This window comes from Lissotriton vulgaris, chromosome 7 (assembly GCF_964263255.1).
Source record: "Lissotriton vulgaris chromosome 7, aLisVul1.2, whole genome shotgun sequence".
In the NCBI taxonomy this organism is placed as follows: domain Eukaryota; kingdom Metazoa; phylum Chordata; class Amphibia; order Caudata; family Salamandridae; genus Lissotriton; species Lissotriton vulgaris.
Window position 1 is genome coordinate 1,389,993,037 of NC_141695.1, and position 27,381 is coordinate 1,390,020,417.

Sequence of the window (27,381 nt, forward strand, 5' to 3'; positions counted from 1 at the left end):
ATTCAGACACATTATCATAAGCTCACCTTGTCCAGGGACCCAAGCATGCTGCCTTTCCACTCTCAGAGCCCTTCACCTAACCTACTGTGCAGCTGTTTCACCTTTAATATCACTGTTCCACAGGCAGCGTGACGTCACAATGCTCCTTGTCTGTAGCCCGACCCAGGAGCCTTTGCAAACCTGGTATAATCTACATACTTACGGTGTGTTTAGTCTTGGACCACAAATGCAGTGAAGAATAATGGATTGCTACTCTTCATACATTTTTGACCATTGGCTCAGATTTGAATGCGTACTGGCCATCTGAGCATCTCTGCCAGGCCACCCTATGTCTAGAGACTGTAGATTTAGAGAGTTTATAAACATTGTCAGTTCATCAATAAAGTGTGCTCGCTTCGGCAGCACATATACTAAAATTGGAACGATACAGAGAAGATTAGCATGGCCCCTGCGCAAGGATGACACGCAAATTCGTGAAGCGTTCCATATTTTTAACAGCTTTCAGGAGAGAAATCTTTTTTGTTTTCAAGACTAATTGAAAAAATAAAGCAGGTCCCAGTGCTGTCCCCGTAATATGTATTTTTCAATTAGTCTCTCCTCAACATTTTTAATGTATTTGCTTTGCAGTAAAGAAGGTGCGCTCTATGTTCAGCTGCATTTAGCAAGGAAGCCTGCAGGACTTCTGGGACTTTTCTTTCTCTTTTTTAGCCTCACTGTCATTATTCTTCACCACCCCCAAATCTATACTGCTGCAGTGTTGTGTTGATTTGTGGGAAGCAGGACAAAGAGAAGGGCAGGGCCTATGCAAATGAAGGCCTCAGGGATGTCTGGGAGTGCCTTTTTAGCAGTATTGTTAAAGTCCACCTTGCAACCGGATTGGTCGGGTAAGCTGAAAAACACCATGCCAGATTGGGCACCAGGTCTCTAGGCGCTTGGAGGACATATTGGGTCTACATCCCTCAGTTTCTGAGGTCCAAGAAATGTTCACCCTCTACCCTAATAGAGAGGTCTTGGCCGATCGTGGCTGAGAGGGGAAGAAGGTAGCAGTGCAAGATGCTTATGGTCCTTCTCTAATAATGGACCAACTTTCTCTCTCTCCTTACCTGTGGTTCTGCCTGGCTACTGGGGCTACCAGTTGTAAGCCTGCAGCCCACAGGGAGTTGGTTTGTTCCTCTCACACATGTAAATGGGTAAGCATTCAAGTGCACACACCTGCCTACGTCCACAGACCCTCGCGCACACACACTTTTGTCAACAAGCTTTTTCGCAATTAAGAGTATCAGGGACCCATGTTGAAATACAAAAGCAGCACACCACGTGACGGCCATCACATAGAGTCCAGCAGCAAATGGGAAACGTTTAACTAGCTGTGGTCCTATTACTTGCGCTCTACCGTGGAACAACTGCTGGATGAGTCCTGCTGGAGAATATTGAACCTACAACAAGTCTGAGGTAAATAAAAATTCCACAGGAATATAATCAAACAGGGACCTACAACCCTTCCGAGCCAGATAGGAGTCGAACCTACAATCTTCTGATCCGTAGTCAGACGCGTTATCCATTGCGCCACTGGCCCTATGTAGACTTACGCATCCTTTTGTCCTTAAGTGGGCTAGAAAGTGTGTGTATGTGTGTGTGAAGGCACAAGGAAACCCATCTGACCTCCTGGAAGTCTGTTCTGTGAGGTTTTCCCAAGTTTTACAAAGGACTTTAGGAGAAGGAAGCACCTAAAAGCTAGGCGAAATGGTCCTAGATCCAAGGAAATCTTTTAGATCAGGCTCAGTTTCTTAAATAGTTTGCATTAACATAATCAGTTCCAGGTCTGTGTGGGGCTGAGCTTGAGAACTCCTTAGTAAGTAGGCGTTTACAACAATAAGGGGTTTAATATTACAACACAGGTGAACATTCAGACACATTATCATAAGCTCACCTTGTCCAGGGACCCAAGCATGCTGCCTTTCCACTCTCAGAGCCCTTCACCTAACCTACTGTGCAGCTGTTTCACCTTTAATATCACTGTTCCACAGGCAGCGTGACGTCACAATGCTCCTTGTCTGTAGCCCGACCCAGGAGCCTTTGCAAACCTGGTATAATCTACATACTTACGGTGTGTTTAGTCTTGGACCACAAATGCAGTGAAGAATAATGGATTGCTACTCTTCATACATTTTTGACCATTGGCTCAGATTTGACTGCGTACTGGCCATCTGAGCATCTCTGCCAGGCCACCCTATGTCTAGAGACTGTAGATTTAGAGAGTTTATAAACATTGTCAGTTCATCAATAAAGTGTGCTCGCTTCGGCAGCACATATACTAAAATTGGAACGATACAGAGAAGATTAGCATGGCCCCTGCGCAAGGATGACACGCAAATTCGTGAAGCGTTCCATATTTTTAACAGCTTTCAGGAGAGAAATCTTTTTTGTTTTCAAGACTAATTGAAAAAATAAAGCAGGTCCCAGTGCTGTCCCCGTAATATGTATTTTTCAATTAGTCTCTCCTCAACATTTTTAATGTATTTGCTTTGCAGTAAAGAAGGTGCGCTCTATGTTCAGCTGCATTTAGCAAGGAAGCCTGCAGGACTTCTGGGACTTTTCTTTCTCTTTTTTAGCCTCACTGTCATTATTCTTCACCACCCCAAAATCTATACTGCTGCAGTGTTGTGTTGCTTTGTGGGAAGCAGGACAAAGAGAAGGGCAGGGCCTATGCAAATGAAGGCCTCAGGGATGTCTGGGAGTGCCTTTTTAGCAGTATTGTTAAAGTCCACCTTGCAACCGGATTGGTCAGGTAAGCTGAAAAACACCATGCCAGATTGGGCACCAGGTGTCTAGGCGCTTGGAGGACATATTGGGTCTACATCCCTCAGTTTCTGAGGTCCAAGAAATGTTCACCCTCTACCCTAATAGAGAGGTCTTGGCCGATCGTGGCTGAGAGGGGAAGAAGGTAGCAGTGCAAGATGCTTATGGTCCTTCTCTAATAATGGACCAACTTTCTCTCTCTCCTTACCTGTGGTTCTGCCTGGCTACTGGGGCTACCAGTTGTAAGCCTGCAGCCCACAGGGAGTTGGTTTGTTCCTCTCACACATGTAAATGGGTAAGCATTCAAGTGCACACACCTGCCTACGTCCACAGACCCTCGCGCACACACACTTTTGTCAACAAGCTTTTTCGCAATTAAGAGTATCAGGGACCCATGTTGAAATACAAAAGCAGCACACCACGTGACGGCCATCACATAGAGTCCAGCAGCAAATGGGAAACGTTTAACTAGCTGTGGTCCTATTACTTGCGCTCTACCGTGGAACAACTGCTGGATGAGTCCTGCTGGAGAATATTGAACCTACAACAAGTCTGAGGTAAATAAAAATTCCACAGGAATATAATCAAACAGGGACCTACAACCCTTCCGAGCCAGATAGGAGTCGAACCTACAATCTTCTGATCCGTAGTCAGACGCGTTATCCATTGCGCCACTGGCCCTATGTAGACTTACGCATCCTTTTGTCCTTAAGTGGGCTAGAAAGTGTGTGTATGTGTGTGTGAAGGCACAAGGAAACCCATCTGACCTCCTGGAAGTCTGTTCTGTGAGGTTTTCCCAAGTTTTACAAAGGACTTTAGGAGAAGGAAGCACCTAAAAGCTAGGCGAAATGGTCCTAGATCCAAGGAAATCTTTTAGATCAGGCTCAGTTTCTTAAATAGTTTGCATTAACATAATCAGTTCCAGGTCTGTGTGGGGCTGAGCTTGAGAACTCCTTAGTAAGTAGGCGTTTACAACAATAAGGGGTTTAATATTACAACACAGGTGAACATTCAGACACATTATCATAAGCTCACCTTGTCCAGGGACCCAAGCATGCTGCCTTTCCACTCTCAGAGCCCTTCACCTAACCTACTGTGCAGCTGTTTCACCTTTAATATCACTGTTCCACAGGCAGCGTGACGTCACAATGCTCCTTGTCTGTAGCCCGACCCAGGAGCCTTTGCAAACCTGGTATAATCTACATACTTACGGTGTGTTTAGTCTTGGACCACAAATGCAGTGAAGAATAATGGATTGCTACTCTTCATACATTTTTGACCATTGGCTCAGATTTGAATGCGTACTGGCCATCTGAGCATCTCTGCCAGGCCACCCTATGTCTAGAGACTGTAGATTTAGAGAGTTTATAAATATTGTCAGTTCATCAATAAAGTGTGCTCGCTTCGGCAGCACATATACTAAAATTGGAACGATACAGAGAAGATTAGCATGGCCCCTGCGCAAGGATGACACGCAAATTCGTGAAGCGTTCCATATTTTTAACAGCTTTCAGGAGAGAAATCTTTTTTGTTTTCAAGACTAATTGAAAAAATAAAGCAGGTCCCAGTGCTGTCCCCGTAATATGTATTTTTCAATTAGTCTCTCCTCAACATTTTTAATGTATTTGCTTTGCAGTAAAGAAGGTGCGCTCTATGTTCAGCTGCATTTAGCAAGGAAGCCTGCAGGACTTCTGGGACTTTTCTTTCTCTTTTTTAGCCTCACTGTCATTATTCTTCACCACCCCCAAATCTATACTGCTGCAGTGTTGTGTTGCTTTGTGGGAAGCAGGACAAAGAGAAGGGCAGGGCCTATGCAAATGAAGGCCTCAGGGATGTCTGGGAGTGCCTTTTTAGCAGTATTGTTAAAGTCCACCTTGCAACCGGATTGGTCGGGTAAGCTGAAAAACACCATGCCAGATTGGGCACCAGGTGTCTAGGCGCTTGGAGGACATATTGGGTCTACATCCCTCAGTTTCTGAGGTCCAAGAAATGTTCACCCTCTACCCTAATAGAGAGGTCTTGGCCGATCGTGGCTGAGAGGGGAAGAAGGTAGCAGTGCAAGATGCTTATGGTCCTTCTCTAATAATGGACCAACTTTCTCTCTCTCCTTACCTGTGGTTCTGCCTGGCTACTGGGGCTACCAGTTGTAAGCCTGCAGCCCACAGGGAGTTGGTTTGTTCCTCTCACACATGTAAATGGGTAAGCATTCAAGTGCACACACCTGCCTACGTCCACAGACCCTCGCGCACACACACTTTTGTCAACAAGCTTTTTCGCAATTAAGAGTATCAGGGACCCATGTTGAAATACAAAAGCAGCACACCACGTGACGGCCATCACATAGAGTCCAGCAGCAAATGGGAAACGTTTAACTAGCTGTGGTCGTATTACTTGCGCTCTACCGTGGAACAACTGCTGGATGAGTCCTGCTGGAGAATATTGAACCTACAACAAGTCTGAGGTAAATAAAAATTCCACAGGAATATAATCAAACAGGGACCTACAACCCTTCCGAGCAAGTTAGGAGTCGAACCTACAATCTTCTGATCCGTAGTCAGACGCGTTATCCATTGCGCCACTGGCCCTATGTAGACTTACGCATCCTTTTGTCCTTAAGTGGGCTAGAAAGTGTGTGTATGTGTGTGTGAAGGCACAAGGAAACCCATCTGACCTCCTGGAAGTCTGTTCTGTGAGGTTTTCCCAAGTTTCACAAAGGACTTTAGGAGAAGGAAGCACCTAAAAGCTAGGCGAAATGGTCCTAGATCCAAGGAAATCTTTTAGATCAGGCTCAGTTTCTTAAATAGTTTGCATTAACATAATCAGTTCCAGGTCTGTGTGGGGCTGAGCTTGAGAACTCCTTAGTAAGTAGGCGTTTACAACAATAAGGGGTTTAATATTACAACACAGGTGAACATTCAGACACATTATCATACACTCACCTTGTCCAGGGACCCAAGCATGCTGCCTTTCCACTCTCAGAGCCCTTCACCTAACCTACTGTGCAGCTGTTTCACCTTTAATATCACTGTTCCACAGGCAGTGTGACATCACAATGCTCCTTGTCTGTAGCCCGAACCAGGAGCCTTTGCAAACCTGGTATAATCTACATACTTACGGTGTGTTTAGTCTTGGACCACAAATGCAGTGAAGAATAATGGATTGCTACTCTTCATACATTTTTGACCATTGGCTCAGATTTGAATGCGTACTGGCCATCTGAGCATCTCTGCCAGGCCACCCTATGTCTAGAGACTGTAGATTTAGAGAGTTTATAAACATTGTCAGTTCATCAATAAAGTGTGCTCGCTTCGGCAGCACATATACTAAAATTGGAACGATACAGAGAAGATTAGCTATGGCCCCTGCGCAAGTATGACACGCAAATTCGTGAAGCGTTCCATATTTTTAACAGCTTTCAGGAGAGAAATCTTTTTTGTTTTCAAGACTAATTGAAAAAATAAAGCAGGTCCCAGTGCTGTCCCCGTAATATGTATTTTTCAATTAGTCTCTCCTCGACATTTTTAATGTATTTGCTTTGCAGTAAAGAAGGTGCGCTCTATGTTCAGCTGCATTTAGCAAGGAAGCCTGCAGGACTTCTGGGACTTTTCTTTCTCTTTTTTAGCCTCACTGTCATTATTCTTCACCACCCCCAAATCTATACTGCTGCAGTGTTGTGTTGCTTTGTGGGAAGCAGGACAAAGAGAAGGGCAGGGCCTATGCAAATGAAGGCCTCAGGGATGTCTGGGAGTGCCTTTTTAGCAGTATTGTTAAAGTCCACCTTGCAACCGGATTGGTCGGGTAAGCTGAAAAACACCATGCCAGATTGGGCACCTGGTGTCTAGGCGCTTGGAGGACATATTGGGTCTACATCCCTCAGTTTCTGAGGTCCAAGAAATGTTCACCCTCTACCCTAATAGAGAGGTCTTGGCCGATCGTGGCTGAGAGGGGAAGAAGGTAGCAGTGCAAGATGCTTATGGTCCTTCTCTAATAATGGACCAACTTTCTCTCTCTCCTTACCTGTGGTTCTGCCTGGCTACTGGGGCTACCAGTTGTAAGCCTGCAGCCCACAGGGAGTTGGTTTGTTCCTCTCACACATGTAAATGGGTAAGCATTCAAGTGCACACACCTGCCTACGTCCACAGACCCTCGCGCACACACACTTTTGTCAACAAGCTTTTTCGCAATTAAGAGTATCAGGGACCCATGTTGAAATACAAAAGCAGCACACCACGTGACGGCCATCACATAGAGTCCAGCAGCAAATGGGAAACGTTTAACTAGCTGTGGTCCTATTACTTGCGCTCTACCGTGGAACAACTGCTGGATGAGTCCTGCTGGAGAATATTGAACCTACAACAAGTCTGAGGTAAATAAAAATTCCACAGGAATATAATCAAACAGGGACCTACAACCCTTCCGAGCCAGATAGGAGTCGAACCTACAATCTTCTGATCCGTAGTCAGACGCGTTATCCATTGCGCCACTGGCCCTATGTAGACTTACGCATCCTTTTGTCCTTAAGTGGGCTAGAAAGTGTGTGTATGTGTGTGTGAAGGCACAAGGAAACCCATCTGACCTCCTGGAAGTCTGTTCTGTGAGGTTTTCCCAAGTTTTACAAAGGACTTTAGGAGAAGGAAGCACCTAAAAGCTAGGCGAAATGGTCCTAGATCCAAGGAAATCTTTTAGATCAGGCTCAGTTTCTTAAATAGTTTGCATTAACATAATCAGTTCCAGGTCTGTGTGGGGCTGAGCTTGAGAACTCCTTAGTAAGTAGGCGTTTACAACAATAAGGGGTTTAATATTACAACACAGGTGAACATTCAGACACATTATCATAAGCTCACCTTGTCCAGGGACCCAAGCATGCTGCCTTTCCACTCTCAGAGCCCTTCACCTAACCTACTGTGCAGCTGTTTCACCTTTAATATCACTGTTCCACAGGCAGCGTGACGTCACAATGCTCCTTGTCTGTAGCCCGACCCAGGAGCCTTTGCAAACCTGGTATAATCTACATACTTACGGTGTGTTTAGTCTTGGACCACAAATGCAGTGAAGAATAATGGATTGCTACTCTTCATACATTTTTGACCATTGGCTCAGATTTGAATGCGTACTGGCCATCTGAGCATCTCTGCCAGGCCACCCTATGTCTAGAGACTGTAGATTTAGAGAGTTTATAAACATTGTCAGTTCATCAATAAAGTGTGCTCGCTTCGGCAGCACATATACTAAAATTGGAACGATACAGAGAAGATTAGCATGGCCCCTGCGCAAGGATGACACGCAAATTCGTGAAGCGTTCCATATTTTTAACAGCTTTCAGGAGAGAAATCTTTTTTGTTTTCAAGACTAATTGAAAAAATAAAGCAGGTCCCAGTGCTGTCCCCGTAATATGTATTTTTCAATTAGTCTCTCCTCAACATTTTTAATGTATTTGCTTTGCAGTAAAGAAGGTGCGCTCTATGTTCAGCTGCATTTAGCAAGGAAGCCTGCAGGACTTCTGGGACTTTTCTTTCTCTTTTTTAGCCTCACTGTCATTATTCTTCACCACCCCCAAATCTATACTGCTGCAGTGTTGTGTTGCTTTGTGGGAAGCAGGACAAAGAGAAGGGCAGGGCCTATGCAAATGAAGGCCTCAGGGATGTCTGGGAGTGCCTTTTTAGCAGTATTGTTAAAGTCCACCTTGCAACCGGATTGGTCGGGTAAGCTGAAAAACACCATGCCAGATTGGGCACCAGGTGTCTAGGCGCTTGGAGGACATATTGGGTCTACATCCCTCAGTTTCTGAGGTCCAAGAAATGTTCACCCTCTACCCTAATAGAGAGGTCTTGGCCGATCGTGGCTGAGAGGGGAAGAAGGTAGCAGTGCAAGATGCTTATGGTCCTTCTCTAATAATGGACCAACTTTCTCTCTCTCCTTACCTGTGGTTCTGCCTGGCTACTGGGGCTACCAGTTGTAAGCCTGCAGCCCACAGGGAGTTGGTTTGTTCCTCTCACACATGTAAATGGGTAAGCATTCAAGTGCACACACCTGCCTACGTCCACAGACCCTCGCGCACACACACTTTTGTCAACAAGCTTTTTCGCAATTAAGAGTATCAGGGACCCATGTTGAAATACAAAAGCAGCACACCACGTGACAGCCATCACATAGAGTCCAGCAGCAAATGGGAAACGTTTAACTAGCTGTGGTCCTATTACTTGCGCTCTACCGTGGAACAACTGCTGGATGAGTCCTGCTGGAGAATATTGAACCTACAACAAGTCTGAGGTAAATAAAAATTCCACAGGAATATAATCAAACAGGGACCTACAACCCTTCCGAGCCAGATAGGAGTCGAACCTACAATCTTCTGATCCGTAGTCAGACGCGTTATCCATTGCGCCACTGGCCCTATGTAGACTTACGCATCCTTTTGTCCTTAAGTGGGCTAGAAAGTGTGTGTATGTGTGTGTGAAGGCACAAGGAAACCCATCTGACCTCCTGGAAGTCTGTTCTGTGAGGTTTTCCCAAGTTTTACAAAGGACTTTAGGAGAAGGAAGCACCTAAAAGCTAGGCGAAATGGTCCTAGATCCAAGGAAATCTTTTAGATCAGGCTCAGTTTCTTAAATAGTTTGCATTGACATAATCAGTTCCAGGTCTGTGTGGGGCTGAGCTTGAGAACTCCTTAGTAAGTAGGCGTTTACAACAATAAGGGGTTTAATATTACAACACAGGTGAACATTCAGACACATTATCATAAGCTCACCTTGTCCAGGGACCCAAGCATGCTGCCTTTCCACTCTCAGAGCCCTTCACCTAACCTACTGTGCAGCTGTTTCACCTTTAATATCACTGTTCCACAGGCAGCGTGACGTCACAATGCTCCTTGTCTGTAGCCCGACCCAGGAGCCTTTGCAAACCTGGTATAATCTACATACTTACGGTGTGTTTAGTCTTGGACCACAAATGCAGTGAAGAATAATGGATTGCTACTCTTCATACATTTTTGACCATTGGCTCAGATTTGAATGCGTACTGGCCATCTGAGCATCTCTGCCAGCCCACCCTATGTCTAGAGACTGTAGATTTAGAGAGTTTATAAACATTGTCAGTTCATCAATAAAGTGTGCTCGCTTCGGCAGCACATATACTAAAATTGGAACGATACAGAGAAGATTAGCATGGCCCCTGCGCAAGGATGACACGCAAATTCGTGAAGCGTTCCATATTTTTAACAGCTTTCAGGAGAGAAATCTTTTTTGTTTTCAAGACTAATTGAAAAAATAAAGCAGGTCCCAGTGCTGTCCCCGTAATATGTATTTTTCAATTAGTCTCTCCTCAACATTTTTAATGTATTTGCTTTGCAGTAAAGAAGGTGCGCTCTATGTTCAGCTGCATTTAGCAAGGAAGCCTGCAGGACTTCTGGGACTTTTCTTTCTCTTTTTTAGCCTCACTGTCATTATTCTTCACCATCCCCAAATCTATACTGCTGCAGTGTTGTGTTGCTTTGTGGGAAGCAGGACAAAGAGAAGGGCAGGGCCTATGCAAATGAAGGCCTCAGGGATGTCTGGGAGTGCCTTTTTAGCAGTATTGTTAAAGTCCACCTTGCAACCGGATTGGTCGGGTAAGCTGAAAAACACCATGCCAGATTGGGCACCAGGTGTCTAGGCGCTTGGAGGACATATTGGGTCTACATCCCTCAGTTTCTGAGGTCCAAGAAATGTTCACCCTCTACCCTAATAGAGAGGTCTTGGCCGATCGTGGCTGAGAGGGGAAGAAGGTAGCAGTGCAAGATGCTTATGGTCCTTCTCTAATAATGGACCAACTTTCTCTCTCTCCTTACCTGTGGTTCTGCCTGGCTACTGGGGCTACCAGTTGTAAGCCTGCAGCCCACAGGGAGTTGGTTTGTTCCTCTCACACATGTAAATGGGTAAGCATTCAAGTGCACACACCTGCCTACGTCCACAGACCCTCGCGCACACACACTTTTGTCAACAAGCTTTTTCGCAATTAAGAGTATCAGGGACCCATGTTGAAATACAAAAGCAGCACACCACGTGACGGCCATCACATAGAGTCCAGCAGCAAATGGGAAACGTTTAACTAGCTGTGGTCCTATTACTTGCGCTCTACCGTGGAACAACTGCTGGATGAGTCCTGCTGGAGAATATTGAACCTACAACAAGTCTGAGGTAAATAAAAATTCCACAGGAATATAATCAAACAGGGACCTACAACCCTTCCGAGCCAGATAGGAGTCGAACCTACAATCTTCTGATCCGTAGTCAGACACGTTATCCATTGCGCCACTGGCCCTATGTAGACTTACGCATCCTTTTGTCCTTAAGTGGGCTAGAAAGTGTGTGTATGTGTGTGTGAAGGCACAAGGAAACCCATCTGACCTCCTGGAAGTCTGTTCTGTGAGGTTTTCCCAAGTTTTACAAAGGACTTTAGGAGAAGGAAGCACCTAAAAGCTAGGCGAAATGGTCCTAGATCCAAGGAAATCTTTTAGATCAGGCTCAGTTTCTTAAATAGTTTGCATTAACATAATCAGTTCCAGGTCTGTGTGGGGCTGAGCTTGAGAACTCCTTAGTAAGTAGGCGTTTACAACAATAAGGGGTTTAATATTACAACACAGGTGAACATTCAGACACATTATCATACGCTCACCTTGTCCAGGGACCCAAGCATGCTGCCTTTCCACTCTCAGAGCCCTTCACCTAACCTACTGTGCAGCTGTTTCACCTTTAATATCACTGTTCCACAGGCAGTGTGACGTCACAATGCTCCTTGTCTGTAGCCCGAACCAGGAGCCTTTGCAAACCTGGTATAATCTACATACTTACGGTGTGTTTAGTCTTGGACCACAAATGCAGTGAAGAATAATGGATTGCTACTCTTCATACATTTTTGACCATTGGCTCAGATTTGAATGCGTACTGGCCATCTGAGCATCTCTGCCAGGCCACCCTATGTCTAGAGACTGTAGATTTAGAGAGTTTATAAACATTGTCAGTTCATCAATAAAGTGTGCTCGCTTCGGCAGCACATATACTAAAATTGGAACGATACAGAGAAGATTAGCATGGCCCCTGCGCAAGGATGACACGCAAATTCGTGAAGCGTTCCATATTTTTAACAGCTTTCAGGAGAGAAATCTTTTTTGTTTTCAAGACTAATTGAAAAAATAAAGCAGGTCCCAGTGCTGTCCCCGTAATATGTATTTTTCAATTAGTCTCTCCTCAACATTTTTAATGTATTTGCTTTGCAGTAAAGAAGGTGCGCTCTATGTTCAGCTGCATTTAGCAAGGAAGCCTGCAGGACTTCTGGGACTTTTCTTTCTCTTTTTTAGCCTCACTGTCATTATTCTTCACCACCCCCAAATCTATACTGCTGCAGTGTTGTGTTGCTTTGTGGGAAGCAGGACAAAGAGAAGGGCAGAGCCTATGCAAATGAAGGCCTCAGGGATGTCTGGGAGTGCCTTTTTAGCAGTATTGTTAAAGTCCACCTTGCAACCGGATTGGTCGGGTAAGCTGAAAAACACCATGCCAGATTGGGCACCAGGTGTCTAGGCGCTTGGAGGACATATTGGGTCTACATCCCTCAGTTTCTGAGGTCCAAGAAATGTTCACCCTCTACCCTAATAGAGAGGTCTTGGCCGATCGTGGCTGAGAGGGGAAGAAGGTAGCAGTGCAAGATGCTTATGGTCCTTCTCTAATAATGGACCAACTTTCTCTCTCTCCTTACCTGTGGTTCTGCCTGGCTACTGGGGCTACCAGTTGTAAGCCTGCAGCCCACAGGGAGTTGGTTTGTTCCTCTCACACATGTAAATGGGTAAGCATTCAAGTGCACACACCTGCCTACGTCCACAGACCCTCGCGCACACACACTTTTGTCAACAAGCTTTTTCGCAATTAAGAGTATCAGGGACCCATGTTGAAATACAAAAGCAGCACACCACGTGACGGCCATCACATAGAGTCCAGCAGCAAATGGGAAACGTTTAACTAGCTGTGGTCCTATTACTTGCGCTCTACCGTGGAACAACTGCTGGATGAGTCCTGCTGGAGAATATTGAACCTACAACAAGTCTGAGGTAAATAAAAATTCCACAGGAATATAATCAAACAGGGACCTACAACCCTTCCGAGCCAGATAGGAGTCGAACCTACAATCTTCTGATCCGTAGTCAGACGCGTTATCCATTGCGCCACTGGCCCTATGTAGACTTACGCATCCTTTTGTCCTTAAGTGGGCTAGAAAGTGTGTGTATGTGTGTGTGAAGGCACAAGGAAACCCATCTGACCTCCTGGAAGTCTGTTCTGTGAGGTTTTCCCAAGTTTTACAAAGGACTTTAGGAGAAGGAAGCACCTAAAAGCTAGGCGAAATGGTCCTAGATCCAAGGAAATCTTTTAGATCAGGCTCAGTTTCTTAAATAGTTTGCATTAACATAATCAGTTCCAGGTCTGTGTGGGGCTGAGCTTGAGAACTCCTTAGTAAGTAGGCGTTTACAACAATAAGGGGTTTAATATTACAACACAGGTGAACATTCAGACACATTATCATAAGCTCACCTTGTCCAGGGACCCAAGCATGCTGCCTTTCCACTCTCAGAGCCCTTCACCTAACCTACTGTGCAGCTGTTTCACCTTTAATATCACTGTTCCACAGGCAGCGTGACGTCACAATGCTCCTTGTCTGTAGCCCGACCCAGGAGCCTTTGCAAACCTGGTATAATCTACATACTTACGGTGTGTTTAGTCTTGGACCACAAATGCAGTGAAGAATAATGGATTGCTACTCTTCATACATTTTTGACCATTGGCTCAGATTTGAATGCGTACTGGCCATCTGAGCATCTCTGCCAGGCCACCCTATGTCTAGAGACTGTAGATTTAGAGAGTTTATAAACATTGTCAGTTCATCAATAAAGTGTGCTCGCTTCGGCAGCACATATACTAAAATTGGAACGATACAGAGAAGATTAGCATGGCCCCTGCGCAAGGATGACACGCAAATTCGTGAAGCGTTCCATATTTTTAACAGCTTTCAGGAGAGAAATCTTTTTTGTTTTCAAGACTAATTGAAAAAATAAAGCAGGTCCCAGTGCTGTCCCCGTAATATGTATTTTTCAATTAGTCTCTCCTCAACATTTTTAATGTATTTGCTTTGCAGTAAAGAAGGTGCGCTCTATGTTCAGCTGCATTTAGCAAGGAAGCCTGCAGGACTTCTGGGACTTTTCTTTCTCTTTTTTAGCCTCACTGTCATTATTCTTCACCACCCCCAAATCTATACTGCTGCAGTGTTGTGTTGCTTTGTGGGAAGCAGGACAAAGAGAAGGGCAGGGCCTATGCAAATGAAGGCCTCAGGGATGTCTGGGAGTGCCTTTTTAGCAGTATTGTTAAAGTCCACCTTGCAACCGGATTGGTCGGGTAAGCTGAAAAACACCATGCCAGATTGGGCACCAGGTGTCTAGGCGCTTGGAGGACATATTGGGTCTACATCCCTCAGTTTCTGAGGTCCAAGAAATGTTCACACTCTACCCTAATAGAGAGGTCTTGGCCGATCGTGGCTGAGAGGGGAAGAAGGTAGCAGTGCAAGATGCTTATGGTCCTTCTCTAATAATGGACCAACTTTCTCTCTCTCCTTACCTGTGGTTCTGCCTGGCTACTGGGGCTACCAGTTGTAAGCCTGCAGCCCACAGGGAGTTGGTTTGTTCCTCTCACACATGTAAATGGGTAAGCATTCAAGTGCACACACCTGCCTACGTCCACAGACCCTCGCGCACACACACTTTTGTCAACAAGCTTTTTCGCAATTAAGAGTATCAGGGACCCATGTTGAAATACAAAAGCAGCACACCACGTGACGGCCATCACATAGAGTCCAGCAGCAAATGGGAAACGTTTAACTAGCTGTGGTCCTATTACTTGCGCTCTACCGTGGAACAACTGCTGGATGAGTCCTGCTGGAGAATATTGAACCTACAACAAGTCTGAGGTAAATAAAAATTCCACAGGAATATAATCAAACAGGGACCTACAACCCTTCCGAGCCAGATAGGAGTCGAACCTACAATCTTCTGATCCGTAGTCAGACGCGTTATCCATTGCGCCACTGGCCCTATGTAGACTTACGCATCCTTTTGTCCTTAAGTGGGCTAGAAAGTGTGTGTATGTGTGTGTGAAGGCACAAGGAAACCCATCTGACCTCCTGGAAGTCTGTTCTGTGAGGTTTTCCCAAGTTTTACAAAGGACTTTAGGAGAAGGAAGCACCTAAAAGCTAGGCGAAATGGTCCTAGATCCAAGGAAATCTTTTAGATCAGGCTCAGTTTCTTAAATAGTTTGCATTAACATAATCAGTTCCAGGTCTGTGTGGGGCTGAGCTTGAGAACTCCTTAGTAAGTAGGCGTTTACAACAATAAGGGGTTTAATATTACAACACAGGTGAACATTCAGACACATTATCATAAGCTCACCTTGTCCAGGGACCCAAGCATGCTGCCTTTCCACTCTCAGAGCCCTTCACCTAACCTACTGTGCAGCTGTTTCACCTTTAATATCACTGTTCCACAGGCAGCGTGACGTCACAATGCTCCTTGTCTGTAGCCCGACCCAGGAGCCTTTGCAAACCTGGTATAATCTACATACTTACGGTGTGTTTAGTCTTGGACCACAAATGCAGTGAAGAATAATGGATTGCTACTCTTCATACATTTTTGACCATTGGCTCAGATTTGAATGCGTACTGGCCATCTGAGCATCTCTGCCAGGCCACCCTATGTCTAGAGACTGTAGATTTAGAGAGTTTATAAACATTGTCAGTTCATCAATAAAGTGTGCTCGCTTCGGCAGCACATATACTAAAATTGGAACGATACAGAGAAGATTAGCATGGCCCCTGCGCAAGGATGACACGCAAATTCGTGAAGCGTTCCATATTTTTAACAGCTTTCAGGAGAGAAATCTTTTTTGTTTTCAAGACTAATTGAAAAAATAAAGCAGGTCCCAGTGCTGTCCCCGTAATATGTATTTTTCAATTAGTCTCTCCTCAACATTTTTAATGTATTTGCTTTGCAGTAAAGAAGGTGCGCTCTATGTTCAGCTGCATTTAGCAAGGAAGCCTGCAGGACTTCTGGGACTTTTCTTTCTCTTTTTTAGCCTCACTGTCATTATTCTTCACCACCCCCAAATCTATACTGCTGCAGTGTTGTGTTGCTTTGTGGGAAGCAGGACAAAGAGAAGGGCAGGGCCTATGCAAATGAAGGCCTCAGGGATGTCTGGGAGTGCCTTTTTAGCAGTATTGTTAAAGTCCACCTTGCAACCGGATTGGTCGGGTAAGCTGAAAAACACCATGCCAGATTGGGCACCAGGTGTCTAGGCGCTTGGAGGACATATTGGGTCTACATCCCTCAGTTTCTGAGGTCCAAGAAATGTTCACCCTCTACCCTAATAGAGAGGTCTTGGCCGATCGTGGCTGAGAGGGGAAGAAGGTAGCAGTGCAAGATGCTTATGGTCCTTCTCTAATAATGGACCAACTTTCTCTCTCTCCTTACCTGTGGTTCTGCCTGGCTACTGGGGCTACCAGTTGTAAGCCTGCAGCCCACAGGGAGTTGGTTTGTTCCTCTCACACATGTAAATGGGTAAGCATTCAAGTGCACACACCTGCCTACGTCCACAGACCCTCGCGCACACACACTTTTGTCAACAAGCTTTTTCGCAATTAAGAGTATCAGGGACCCATGTTGAAATACAAAAGCAGCACACCACGTGACGGCCATCACATAGAGTCCAGCAGCAAATGGGAAACGTTTAACTAGCTGTGGTCCTATTACTTGCGCTCTACCGTGGAACAACTGCTGGATGAGTCCTGCTGGAGAATATTGAACCTACAACAAGTCTGAGGTAAATAAAAATTCCACAGGAATATAATCAAACAGGGACCTACAACCCTTCCGAGCCAGATAGGAGTCAAACCTACAATCTTCTGATCCGTAGTCAGACGCGTTATCCATTGCGCCACTGGCCCTATGTAGACTTACGCATCCTTTTGTCCTTAAGTGGGCTAGAAAGTGTGTGTATGTGTGTGTGAAGGCACAAGGAAACCCATCTGACCTCCTGGAAGTCTGTTCTGTGAGGTTTTCCCAAGTTTTACAAAGGACTTTAGGAGAAGGAAGCACCTAAAAGCTAGGCGAAATGGTCCTAGATCCAAGGAAATCTTTTAGATCAGGCTCAGTTTCTTAAATAGTTTGCATTAACATAATCAGTTCCAGGTCTGTGTGGGGCTGAGCTTGAGAACTCCTTAGTAAGTAGGCGTTTACAACAATAAGGGGTTTAATATTACAACACAGGTGAACATTCAGACACATTATCATAAGCTCACCTTGTCCAGGGACCCAAGCATGCTGCCTTTCCACTCTCAGAGCCCTTCACCTAACCTACTGTGCAGCTGTTTCACCTTTAATATCACTGTTCCACAGGCAGCGTGACGTCACAATGCTCCTTGTCTGTAGCCCGACCCAGGAGCCTTTGCAAACCTGGTATAATCTACATACTTACGGTGTGTTTAGTCTTGGACCACAAATGCAGTGAAGAATAATGGATTGCTACTCTTCATACATTTTTGACCATTGGCTCAGATTTGAATGCGTACTGGCCATCTGAGCATCTCTGCCAGGCCACCCTATGTCTAGAGACTGTAGATTTAGAGAGTTTATAAACATTGTCAGTTCATCAATAAAGTGTGCTCGCTTCGGCAGCACATATACTAAAATTGGAACGATACAGAGAAGATTAGCATGGCCCCTGCGCAAGGATGACACGCAAATTCGTGAAGCGTTCCATATTTTTAACAGCTTTCAGGAGAGAAATCTTTTTTGTTTTCAAGACTAATTGAAAAAATAAAGCAGGTCCCAGTGCTGTCCCCGTAATATGTATTTTTCAATTAGTCTCTCCTCAACATTTTTAATGTATTTGCTTTGCAGTAAAGAAGGTGCGCTCTATGTTCAGCTGCATTTAGCAAGGAAGCCTGCAGGACTTCTGGGACTTTTCTTTCTCTTTTTTAGCCTCACTGTCATTATTCTTCACCACCCCCAAATCTATACTGCTGCAGTGTTGTGTTGCTTTGTGGGAAGCAGGACAAAGAGAAGGGCAGGGCCTATGCAAATGAAGGCCTCAGGGATGTCTGGGAGTGCCTTTTTAGCAGTATTGTTAAAGTCCACCTTGCAACCGGATTGGTCGGGTAAGCTGAAAAACACCATGCCAGATTGGGCACCAGGTGTCTAGGCGCTTGGAGGACATATTGGGTCTACATCCCTCAGTTTCTGAGGTCCAAGAAATGTTCACCCTCTACCCTAATAGAGAGGTCTTGGCCGATCGTGGCTGAGAGGGGAAGAAGGTAGCAGTGCAAGATGCTTATGGTCCTTCTCTAATAATGGACCAACTTTCTCTCTCTCCTTACCTGTGGTTCTGCCTGGCTACTGGGGCTACCAGTTGTAAGCCTGCAGCCTGCAGCCCACAGGGAGTTGGTTTGTTCCTCTCACACATGTAAATGGGTAAGCATTCAAGTGCACACACCTGCCTACGTCCACAGACCCTCGCGCACACACACTTTTGTCAACAAGCTTTTTCGCAATTAAGAGTATCAGGGACCCATGTTGAAATACAAAAGCAGCACACCACGTGACGGCCATCACATAGAGTCCAGCAGCAAATGGGAAACGTTTAACTAGCTGTGGTCCTATTACTTGCGCTCTACCGTGGAACAACTGCTGGATGAGTCCTGCTGGAGAATATTGAACCTACAACAAGTCTGAGGTAAATAAAAATTCCACAGGAATATAATCAAACAGGGACCTACAACCCTTCCGAGCCAGATAGGAGTCGAACCTACAATCTTCTGATCCGTAGTCAGACGCGTTATCCATTGCGCCACTGGCCCTATGTAGACTTACGCATCCTTTTGTCCTTAAGTGGGCTAGAAAGTGTGTGTATGTGTGTGTGAAGGCACAAGGAAACCCATCTGACCTCCTGGAAGTCTGTTCTGTGAGGTTTTCCCAAGTTTTACAAAGGACTTTAGGAGAAGGAAGCACCTAAAAGCTAGGCGAAATGGTCCTAGATCCAAGGAAATCTTTTAGATCAGGCTCAGTTTCTTAAATAGTTTGCATTAACATAATCAGTTCCAGGTCTGTGTGGGGCTGAGCTTGAGAACTCCTTAGTAAGTAGGCGTTTACAACAATAAGGGGTTTAATATTACAACACAGGTGAACATTCAGACACATTATCATACGCTCACCTTGTCCAGGGACCCAAGCATGCTGCCTTTCCACTCTCAGAGCCCTTCACCTAACCTACTGTGCAGCTGTTTCACCTTTAATATCACTGTTCCACAGGCAGTGTGACGTCACAATGCTCCTTGTCTGTAGCCCGAACCAGGAGCCTTTGCAAACCTGGTATAATCTACATACTTACGGTGTGTTTAGTCTTGGACCACAAATGCAGTGAAGAATAATGGATTGCTACTCTTCATACATTTTTGACCATTGGCTCAGATTTGAATGCGTACTAGCCATCTGAGCATCTCTGCCAGGCCACCCTATGTCTAGAGACTGTAGATTTAGAGAGTTTATAAACATTGTCAGTTCATCAATAAAGTGTGCTCGCTTCGGCAGCACATATACTAAAATTGGAACGATACAGAGAAGATTAGCATGGCCCCTGCGCAAGGATGACACGCAAATTCGTGAAGCGTTCCATATTTTTAACAGCTTTCAGGAGAGAAATCTTTTTTGTTTTCAAGACTAATTGAAAAAATAAAGCAGGTCCCAGTGCTGTCCCCGTAATATGTATTTTTCAATTAGTCTCTCCTCAACATTTTTAATGTATTTGCTTTGCAGTAAAGAAGGTGCGCTCTATGTTCAGCTGCATTTAGCAAGGAAGCCTGCAGGACTTCTGGGACTTTTCTTTCTCTTTTTTAGCCTCACTGTCATTATTCTTCACCACCCCCAAATCTATACTGCTGCAGTGTTGTGTTGCTTTGTGGGAAGCAGGACAAAGAGAAGGGCAGGGCCTATGCAAATGAAGGCCTCAGGGATGTCTGGGAGTGCCTTTTTAGCAGTATTGTTAAAGTCCACCTTGCAACCGGATTGGTCGGGTAAGCTGAAAAACACCATGCCAGATTGGGCACCAGGTGTCTAGGCGCTTGGAGGACATATTGGGTCTACATCCCTCAGTTTCTGAGGTCCAAGAAATGTTCACCCTCTACCCTAATAGAGAGGTCTTGGCCGATCGTGGCTGAGAGGGGAAGAAGGTAGCAGTGCAAGATGCTTATGGTCCTTCTCTAATAATGGACCAACTTTCTCTCTCTCCTTACCTGTGGTTCTGCCTGGCTACTGGGGCTTCCAGTTGTAAGCCTGCAGCCCACAGGGAGTTGGTTTGTTCCTCTCACACATGTAAATGGGTAAGCATTCAAGTGCACACACCTGCCTACGTCCACAGACCCTCGCGCACACACACTTTTGTCAACAAGCTTTTTCGCAATTAAGAGTATCAGGGACCCATGTTGAAATACAAAAGCAGCACACCACGTGACGGCCATCACATAGAGTCCAGCAGCAAATGGGAAACGTTTAACTAGCTGTGGTCCTATTACTTGCGCTCTACCGTGGAACAACTGCTGGATGAGTCCTGCTGGAGAATATTGAACCTACAACAAGTCTGAGGTAAATAAAAATTCCACAGGAATATAATCAAACAGGGACCTACAACCCTTCCGAGCCAGATAGGAGTCGAACCTACAATCTTCTGATCCGTAGTCAGACGCGTTATCCATTGCGCCACTGGCCCTATGTAGACTTACGCATCCTTTTGTCCTTAAGTGGGCTAGAAAGTGTGTGTATGTGTGTGTGAAGGCACAAGGAAACCCATCTGACCTCCTGGAAGTCTGTTCTGTGAGGTTTTCCCAAGTTTTACAAAGGACTTTAGGAGAAGGAAGCACCTAAAAGCTAGGCGAAATGGTCCTAGATCCAAGGAAATCTTTTAGATCAGGCTCAGTTTCTTAAATAGTTTGCATTAACATAATCAGTTCCAGGTCTGTGTGGGGCTGAGCTTGAGAACTCCTTAGTAAGTAGGCGTTTACAACAATAAGGGGTTTAATATTACAACACAGGTGAACATTCAGACACATTATCATAAGCTCACCTTGTCCAGGGACCCAAGCATGCTGCCTTTCCACTCTCAGAGCCCTTCACCTAACCTACTGTGCAGCTGTTTCACCTTTAATATCACTGTTCCACAGGCAGCGTGACGTCACAATGCTCCTTGTCTGTAGCCCGACCCAGGAGCCTTTGCAAACCTGGTATAATCTACATACTTACGGTGTGTTTAGTCTTGGACCACAAATGCAGTGAAGAATAATGGATTGCTACTCTTCATACATTTTTGACCATTGGCTCAGATTTGAATGCGTACTGGCCATCTGAGCATCTCTGCCAGGCCACCCTATGTCTAGAGACTGTAGATTTAGAGAGTTTATAAACATTGTCAGTTCATCAATAAAGTGTGCTCGCTTCGGCAGCACATATACTAAAATTGGAACGATACAGAGAAGATTAGCATGGCCCCTGCGCAAGGATGACACGCAAATTCGTGAAGTGTTCCATATTTTTAACAGCTTTCAGGAGAGAAATCTTTTTTGTTTTCAAGACTAATTGAAAAAATAAAGCAGGTCCCAGTGCTGTCCCCGTAATATGTATTTTTCAATTAGTCTCTCCTCAACATTTTTAATGTATTTGCTTTGCAGTAAAGAAGGTGCGCTCTATGTTCAGCTGCATTTAGCAAGGAAGCCTGCAGGACTTCTGGGACTTTTCTTTCTCTTTTTTAGCCTCACTGTCATTATTCTTCACCACCCCCAAATCTATACTGCTGCAGTGTTGTGTTGCTTTGTGGGAAGCAGGACAAAGAGAAGGGCAGGGCCTATGCAAATGAAGGCCTCAGGGATGTCTGGGAGTGCCTTTTTAGCAGTATTGTTAAAGTCTACCTTGCAACCGGATTGGTCGGGTAAGCTGAAAAACACCATGCCAGATTGGGCACCAGGTGTCTAGGCGCTTGGAGGACATATTGGGTCTACATCCCTCAGTTTCTGAGGTCCAAGAAATGTTCACCCTCTACCCTAATAGAGAGGTCTTGGCCGATCGTGGCTGAGAGGGGAAGAAGGTAGCAGTGCAAGATGCTTATGGTCCTTCTCTAATAATGGACCAACTTTCTCTCTCTCCTTACCTGTCGTTCTGCCTGGCTACTGGGGCTTCCAGTTGTAAGCCTGCAGCCCACAGGGAGTTGGTTTGTTCCTCTCACACATGTAAATGGGTAAGCATTCAAGTGCACACACCTGCCTACGTCCACAGACCCTCGCGCACACACACTTTTGTCAACAAGCTTTTTCGCAATTAAGAGTATCAGGGACCCATGTTGAAATACAAAAGCAGCACACCACGTGACGGCCATCACATAGAGTCCAGCAGCAAATGGGAAACGTTTAACTAGCTGTGGTCCTATTACTTGCGCTCTACCGTGGAACAACTGCTGGATGAGTCCTGCTGGAGAATATTGAACCTACAACAAGTCTGAGGTAAATAAAAATTCCACAGGAATATAATCAAACAGGGACCTACAACCCTTCCGAGCCAGATAGGAGTCGAACCTACAATCTTCTGATCCGTAGTCAGACGCGTTATCCATTGCGCCACTGGCCCTATGTAGACTTACGCATCCTTTTGTCCTTAAGTGGGCTAGAAAGTGTGTGTATGTGTGTGTGAAGGCACAAGGAAACCCATCTGACCTCCTGGAAGTCTGTTCTGTGAGGTTTTCCCAAGTTTTACAAAGGACTTTAGGAGAAGGAAGCACCTAAAAGCTAGGCGAAATGGTCCTAGATCCAAGGAAATCTTTTAGATCAGGCTCAGTTTCTTAAATAGTTTGCATTAACATAATCAGTTCCAGGTCTGTGTGGGGCTGAGCTTGAGAACTCCTTAGTAAGTAGGCGTTTACAACAATAAGGGGTTTAATATTACAACACAGGTGAACATTCAGACACATTATCATAAGCTCACCTTGTCCAGGGACCCAAGCATGCTGCCTTTCCACTCTCAGAGCCCTTCACCTAACCTACTGTGCAGCTGTTTCACCTTTAATATCACTGTTCCACAGGCAGCGTGACGTCACAATGCTCCTTGTCTGTAGCCCGACCCAGGAGCCTTTGCAAACCTGGTATAATCTACATACTTACGGTGTGTTTAGTCTTGGACCACAAATGCAGTGAAGAATAATGGATTGCTACTCTTCATACATTTTTGACCATTGGCTCAGATTTGAATGCGTACTGGCCATCTGAGCATCTCTGCCAGGCCACCCTATGTCTAGAGACTGTAGATTTAGAGAGTTTATAAACATTGTCAGTTCATCAATAAAGTGTGCTCGCTTCGGCAGCACATATACTAAAATTGGAACGATACAGAGAAGATTAGCATGGCCCCTGCGCAAGGATGACACGCAAATTCGTGAAGCGTTCCATATTTTTAACAGCTTTCAGGAGAGAAATCTTTTTTGTTTTCAAGACTAATTGAAAAAATAAAGCAGGTCCCAGTGCTGTCCCCGTAATATGTATTTTTCAATTAGTCTCTCCTCAACATTTTTAATGTATTTGCTTTGCAGTAAAGAAGGTGCGCTCTATGTTCAGCTGCATTTAGCAAGGAAGCCTGCAGGACTTCTGGGACTTTTCTTTCTCTTTTTTAGCCTCACTGTCATTATTCTTCACCACCCCCAAATCTATACTGCTGCAGTGTTGTGTTGCTTTGTGGGAAGCAGGACAAAGAGAAGGGCAGGGCCTATGCAAATGAAGGCCTCAGGGATGTCTGGGAGTGCCTTTTTAGCAGTATTGTTAAAGTCCACCTTGCAACCGGATTGGTCGGGTAAGCTGAAAAACACCATGCCAGATTGGGCACCAGGTGTCTAGGCGCTTGGAGGACATATTGGGTCTACATCCCTCAGTTTCTGAGGTCCAAGAAATGTTCACCCTCTACCCTAATAGAGAGGTCTTGGCCGATCGTGCCGATCGTGGCTGAGAGGGGAAGAAGGTAGCAGTGCAAGATGCTTATGGTCCTTCTCTAATAATGGACCAACTTTCTCTCTCTCCTTACCTGTGGTTCTGCCTGGCTACTGGGGCTACCAGTTGTAAGCCTGCAGCCCACAGGGAGTTGGTTTGTTCCTCTCACACATGTAAATGGGTAAGCATTCAAGTGCACACACCTGCCTACGTCCACAGACCCTCGCGCACACACACTTTTGTCAACAAGCTTTTTCGCAATTAAGAGTATCAGGGACCCATGTTGAAATACAAAAGCAGCACACCACGTGACGGCCATCACATAGAGTCCAGCAGCAAATGGGAAACGTTTAACTAGCTGTGGTCCTATTACTTGCGCTCTACCGTGGAACAACTGCTGGATGAGTCCTGCTGGAGAATATTGAACCTACAACAAGTCTGAGGTAAATAAAAATTCCACAGGAATATAATCAAACAGGGACCTACAACCCTTCCGAGCCAGATAGGAGTCGAACCTACAATCTTCTGATCCGTAGTCAGACGCGTTATCCATTGCGCCACTGGCCCTATGTAGACTTACACATCCTTTTGTCCTTAAGTGGGCTAGAAAGTGTGTGTATGTGTGTGTGAAGGCACAAGGAAACCCATCTGACCTCCTGGAAGTCTGTTCTGTGAGGTTTTCCCAAGTTTTACAAAGGACTTTAGGAGAAGGAAGCACCTAAAAGCTAGGCGAAATGGTCCTAGATCCAAGGAAATCTTTTAGATCAGGCTCAGTTTCTTAAATAGTTTGCATTAACATAATCAGTTCCAGGTCTGTGTGGGGCTGAGCTTGAGAACTCCTTAGTAAGTAGGCGTTTACAACAATAAGGGGTTTAATATTACAACACAGGTGAACATTCAGACACATTATCATAAGCTCACCTTGTCCAGGGACCCAAGCATGCTGCCTTTCCACTCTCAGAGCCCTTCACCTAACCTACTGTGCAGCTGTTTCACCTTTAATATCACTGTTCCACAGGCAGCGTGACGTCACAATGCTCCTTGTCTGTAGCCCGACCCAGGAGCCTTTGCAAACCTGGTATAATCTACATACTTACGGTGTGTTTAGTCTTGGACCACAAATGCAGTGAAGAATAATGGATTGCTACTCTTCATACATTTTTGACCATTGGCTCAGATTTGAATGCGTACTGGCCATCTGAGCATCTCTGCCAGGCCACCCTATGTCTAGAGACTGTAGATTTAGAGAGTTTATAAACATTGTCAGTTCATCAATAAAGTGTGCTCGCTTCGGCAGCACATATACTAAAATTGGAACGATACAGAGAAGATTAGCATGGCCCCTGCGCAAGGATGACACGCAAATTCGTGAAGCGTTCCATATTTTTAACAGCTTTCAGGAGAGAAATCTTTTTTGTTTTCAAGACTAATTGAAAAAATAAAGCAGGTCCCAGTGCTGTCCCCGTAATGTGTATTTTTCAATTAGTCTCTCCTCAACATTTTTAATGTATTTGCTTTGCAGTAAAGAAGGTGCGCTCTATGTTCAGCTGCATTTAGCAAGGAAGCCTGCAGGACTTCTGGGACTTTTCTTTCTCTTTTTTAGCCTCACTGTCATTATTCTTCACCACCCCCAAATCTATACTGCTGCAGTGTTGTGTTGCTTTGTGGGAAGCAGGACAAAGAGAAGGGCAGGGCCTATGCAAATGAAGGCCTCAGGGATGTCTGGGAGTGCCTTTTTAGCAGTATTGTTAAAGTCCACCTTGCAACCGGATTGGTCGGGTAAGCTGAAAAACACCATGCCAGATTGGGCACCAGGTGTCTAGGCGCTTGGAGGACATATTGGGTCTACATCCCTCAGTTTCTGAGGTCCAAGAAATGTTCACCCTCTACCCTAATAGAGAGGTCTTGGCCGATCGTGGCTGAGAGGGGAAGAAGGTAGCAGTGCAAGATGCTTATGGTCCTTCTCTAATAATGGACCAACTTTCTCTCTCTCCTTACCTGTGGTTCTGCCTGGCTACTGGGGCTACCAGTTGTAAGCCTGCAGCCCACAGGGAGTTGGTTTGTTCCTCTCACACATGTAAATGGGTAAGCATTCAAGTGCACACACCTGCCTACGTCCACAGACCCTCGCGCACACACACTTTTGTCAACAAGCTTTTTCGCAATTAAGAGTATCAGGGACCCATGTTGAAATACAAAAGCAGCACACCACGTGACGGCCATCACATAGAGTCCAGCAGCAAATGGGAAACGTTTAACTAGCTGTGGTCCTATTACTTGCGCTCTACCGTGGAACAACTGCTGGATGAGTCCTGCTGGAGAATATTGAACCTACAACAAGTCTGAGGTAAATAAAAATTCCACAGGAATATAATCAAACAGGGACCTACAACCCTTCCGAGCCAGATAGGAGTCGAACCTACAATCTTCTGATCCGTAGTCAGACGCGTTATCCATTGCGCCACTGGCCCTATGTAGACTTACGCATCCTTTTGTCCTTAAGTGGGCTAGAAAGTGTGTGTATGTGTGTGTGAAGGCACAAGGAAACCCATCTGACCTCCTGGAAGTCTGTTCTGTGAGGTTTTCCCAAGTTTTACAAAGGACTTTAGGAGAAGGAAGCACCTAAAAGCTAGGCGAAATGGTCCTAGATCCAAGGAAATCTTTTAGATCAGGCTCAGTTTCTTAAATAGTTTGCATTAACATAATCAGTTCCAGGTCTGTGTGGGGCTGAGCTTGAGAACTCCTTAGTAAGTAGGCGTTTACAACAATAAGGGGTTTAATATTACAACACAGGTGAACATTCAGACACATTATCATACGCTCACCTTGTCCAGGGACCCAAGCATGCTGCCTTTCCACTCTCAGAGCCCTTCACCTAACCTACTGTGCAGCTGTTTCACCTTTAATATCACTGTTCCACAGGCAGTGTGACGTCACAATGCTCCTTGTCTGTAGCCCGAACCAGGAGCCTTTGCAAACCTGGTATAATCTACATACTTACGGTGTGTTTAGTCTTGGACCACAAATGCAGTGAAGAATAATGGATTGCTACTCTTCATACATTTTTGACCATTGGCTCAGATTTGAATGCGTACTGGCCATCTGAGCATCTCTGCCAGGCCACCCTATGTCTAGAGACTGTAGATTTAGAGAGTTTATAAACATTGTCAGTTCATCAATAAAGTGTGCTCGCTTCGGCAGCACATATACTAAAATTGGAACGATACAGAGAAGATTAGCATGGCCCCTGCGCAAGGATGACACGCAAATTCGTGAAGCGTTCCATATTTTTAACAGCTTTCAGGAGAGAAATCTTTTTTGTTTTCAAGACTAATTGAAAAAATAAAGCAGGTCCCAGTGCTGTCCCCGTAATATGTATTTTTCAATTAGTCTCTCCTCAACATTTTTAATGTATTTGCTTTGCAGTAAAGAAGGTGCGCTCTATGTTCAGCTGCATTTAGCAAGGAAGCCTGCAGGACTTCTGGGACTTTTCTTTCTCTTTTTTAG

At 45.2% G+C, this 27,381-nt stretch overlaps 26 non-coding genes across 26 annotated transcripts; 15 read left to right on the forward strand and 11 right to left on the reverse strand.

Annotated features, from left to right (window-relative positions):
* Positions 1 to 386: 386 nt before the first annotated feature.
* On the forward strand, positions 387 to 493 carry LOC147704627 (U6 spliceosomal RNA). Its single transcript, XR_015299060.1, has one exon. It is a non-coding gene; the product is annotated as a U6 spliceosomal RNA (small nuclear RNA).
* Positions 494 to 1,503: 1,010 nt separating this feature from the next.
* Positions 1,504 to 1,576, reverse strand: TRNAR-ACG (transfer RNA arginine (anticodon ACG)). Its single transcript has one exon. It is a non-coding gene; the product is annotated as a tRNA-Arg (tRNA).
* Positions 1,577 to 2,290: 714 nt separating this feature from the next.
* On the forward strand, positions 2,291 to 2,397 carry LOC147704629 (U6 spliceosomal RNA). The gene has a single exon (XR_015299061.1). It is a non-coding gene; the product is annotated as a U6 spliceosomal RNA (small nuclear RNA).
* A 1,010-nt stretch (positions 2,398 to 3,407) lies between these two features.
* Positions 3,408 to 3,480, reverse strand: TRNAR-ACG (transfer RNA arginine (anticodon ACG)). Its single transcript has one exon. It is a non-coding gene; the product is annotated as a tRNA-Arg (tRNA).
* A 714-nt stretch (positions 3,481 to 4,194) lies between these two features.
* Positions 4,195 to 4,301, forward strand: LOC147704631 (U6 spliceosomal RNA). Its single transcript, XR_015299063.1, has one exon. It is a non-coding gene; the product is annotated as a U6 spliceosomal RNA (small nuclear RNA).
* Positions 4,302 to 6,098: 1,797 nt separating this feature from the next.
* LOC147704632 (U6 spliceosomal RNA) lies at positions 6,099 to 6,206 on the forward strand. Its single transcript, XR_015298469.1, has one exon. It is a non-coding gene; the product is annotated as a U6 spliceosomal RNA (small nuclear RNA).
* Positions 6,207 to 7,216: 1,010 nt separating this feature from the next.
* TRNAR-ACG (transfer RNA arginine (anticodon ACG)) lies at positions 7,217 to 7,289 on the reverse strand. Its single transcript has one exon. It is a non-coding gene; the product is annotated as a tRNA-Arg (tRNA).
* A 714-nt stretch (positions 7,290 to 8,003) lies between these two features.
* On the forward strand, positions 8,004 to 8,110 carry LOC147704634 (U6 spliceosomal RNA). Its single transcript, XR_015299064.1, has one exon. It is a non-coding gene; the product is annotated as a U6 spliceosomal RNA (small nuclear RNA).
* A 1,010-nt stretch (positions 8,111 to 9,120) lies between these two features.
* Positions 9,121 to 9,193, reverse strand: TRNAR-ACG (transfer RNA arginine (anticodon ACG)). Its single transcript has one exon. It is a non-coding gene; the product is annotated as a tRNA-Arg (tRNA).
* Positions 9,194 to 9,907: 714 nt separating this feature from the next.
* Positions 9,908 to 10,014, forward strand: LOC147704636 (U6 spliceosomal RNA). The gene has a single exon (XR_015299065.1). It is a non-coding gene; the product is annotated as a U6 spliceosomal RNA (small nuclear RNA).
* Positions 10,015 to 11,811: 1,797 nt separating this feature from the next.
* Positions 11,812 to 11,918, forward strand: LOC147704637 (U6 spliceosomal RNA). Its single transcript, XR_015299066.1, has one exon. It is a non-coding gene; the product is annotated as a U6 spliceosomal RNA (small nuclear RNA).
* Positions 11,919 to 12,928: 1,010 nt separating this feature from the next.
* TRNAR-ACG (transfer RNA arginine (anticodon ACG)) lies at positions 12,929 to 13,001 on the reverse strand. The gene has a single exon. It is a non-coding gene; the product is annotated as a tRNA-Arg (tRNA).
* Positions 13,002 to 13,715: 714 nt separating this feature from the next.
* Positions 13,716 to 13,822, forward strand: LOC147704639 (U6 spliceosomal RNA). The gene has a single exon (XR_015299067.1). It is a non-coding gene; the product is annotated as a U6 spliceosomal RNA (small nuclear RNA).
* A 1,010-nt stretch (positions 13,823 to 14,832) lies between these two features.
* On the reverse strand, positions 14,833 to 14,905 carry TRNAR-ACG (transfer RNA arginine (anticodon ACG)). The gene has a single exon. It is a non-coding gene; the product is annotated as a tRNA-Arg (tRNA).
* A 714-nt stretch (positions 14,906 to 15,619) lies between these two features.
* LOC147704641 (U6 spliceosomal RNA) lies at positions 15,620 to 15,726 on the forward strand. Its single transcript, XR_015299068.1, has one exon. It is a non-coding gene; the product is annotated as a U6 spliceosomal RNA (small nuclear RNA).
* A 1,797-nt stretch (positions 15,727 to 17,523) lies between these two features.
* Positions 17,524 to 17,630, forward strand: LOC147704642 (U6 spliceosomal RNA). The gene has a single exon (XR_015299069.1). It is a non-coding gene; the product is annotated as a U6 spliceosomal RNA (small nuclear RNA).
* A 1,017-nt stretch (positions 17,631 to 18,647) lies between these two features.
* On the reverse strand, positions 18,648 to 18,720 carry TRNAR-ACG (transfer RNA arginine (anticodon ACG)). Its single transcript has one exon. It is a non-coding gene; the product is annotated as a tRNA-Arg (tRNA).
* Positions 18,721 to 19,434: 714 nt separating this feature from the next.
* On the forward strand, positions 19,435 to 19,541 carry LOC147704644 (U6 spliceosomal RNA). The gene has a single exon (XR_015299070.1). It is a non-coding gene; the product is annotated as a U6 spliceosomal RNA (small nuclear RNA).
* A 1,010-nt stretch (positions 19,542 to 20,551) lies between these two features.
* On the reverse strand, positions 20,552 to 20,624 carry TRNAR-ACG (transfer RNA arginine (anticodon ACG)). Its single transcript has one exon. It is a non-coding gene; the product is annotated as a tRNA-Arg (tRNA).
* Positions 20,625 to 21,338: 714 nt separating this feature from the next.
* LOC147704646 (U6 spliceosomal RNA) lies at positions 21,339 to 21,445 on the forward strand. Its single transcript, XR_015299040.1, has one exon. It is a non-coding gene; the product is annotated as a U6 spliceosomal RNA (small nuclear RNA).
* Positions 21,446 to 22,455: 1,010 nt separating this feature from the next.
* TRNAR-ACG (transfer RNA arginine (anticodon ACG)) lies at positions 22,456 to 22,528 on the reverse strand. Its single transcript has one exon. It is a non-coding gene; the product is annotated as a tRNA-Arg (tRNA).
* A 714-nt stretch (positions 22,529 to 23,242) lies between these two features.
* On the forward strand, positions 23,243 to 23,349 carry LOC147704648 (U6 spliceosomal RNA). The gene has a single exon (XR_015299071.1). It is a non-coding gene; the product is annotated as a U6 spliceosomal RNA (small nuclear RNA).
* A 1,019-nt stretch (positions 23,350 to 24,368) lies between these two features.
* TRNAR-ACG (transfer RNA arginine (anticodon ACG)) lies at positions 24,369 to 24,441 on the reverse strand. Its single transcript has one exon. It is a non-coding gene; the product is annotated as a tRNA-Arg (tRNA).
* A 714-nt stretch (positions 24,442 to 25,155) lies between these two features.
* On the forward strand, positions 25,156 to 25,262 carry LOC147704650 (U6 spliceosomal RNA). The gene has a single exon (XR_015299072.1). It is a non-coding gene; the product is annotated as a U6 spliceosomal RNA (small nuclear RNA).
* Positions 25,263 to 26,272: 1,010 nt separating this feature from the next.
* TRNAR-ACG (transfer RNA arginine (anticodon ACG)) lies at positions 26,273 to 26,345 on the reverse strand. The gene has a single exon. It is a non-coding gene; the product is annotated as a tRNA-Arg (tRNA).
* Positions 26,346 to 27,059: 714 nt separating this feature from the next.
* LOC147704652 (U6 spliceosomal RNA) lies at positions 27,060 to 27,166 on the forward strand. The gene has a single exon (XR_015299074.1). It is a non-coding gene; the product is annotated as a U6 spliceosomal RNA (small nuclear RNA).
* Positions 27,167 to 27,381: the final 215 nt, after the last annotated feature.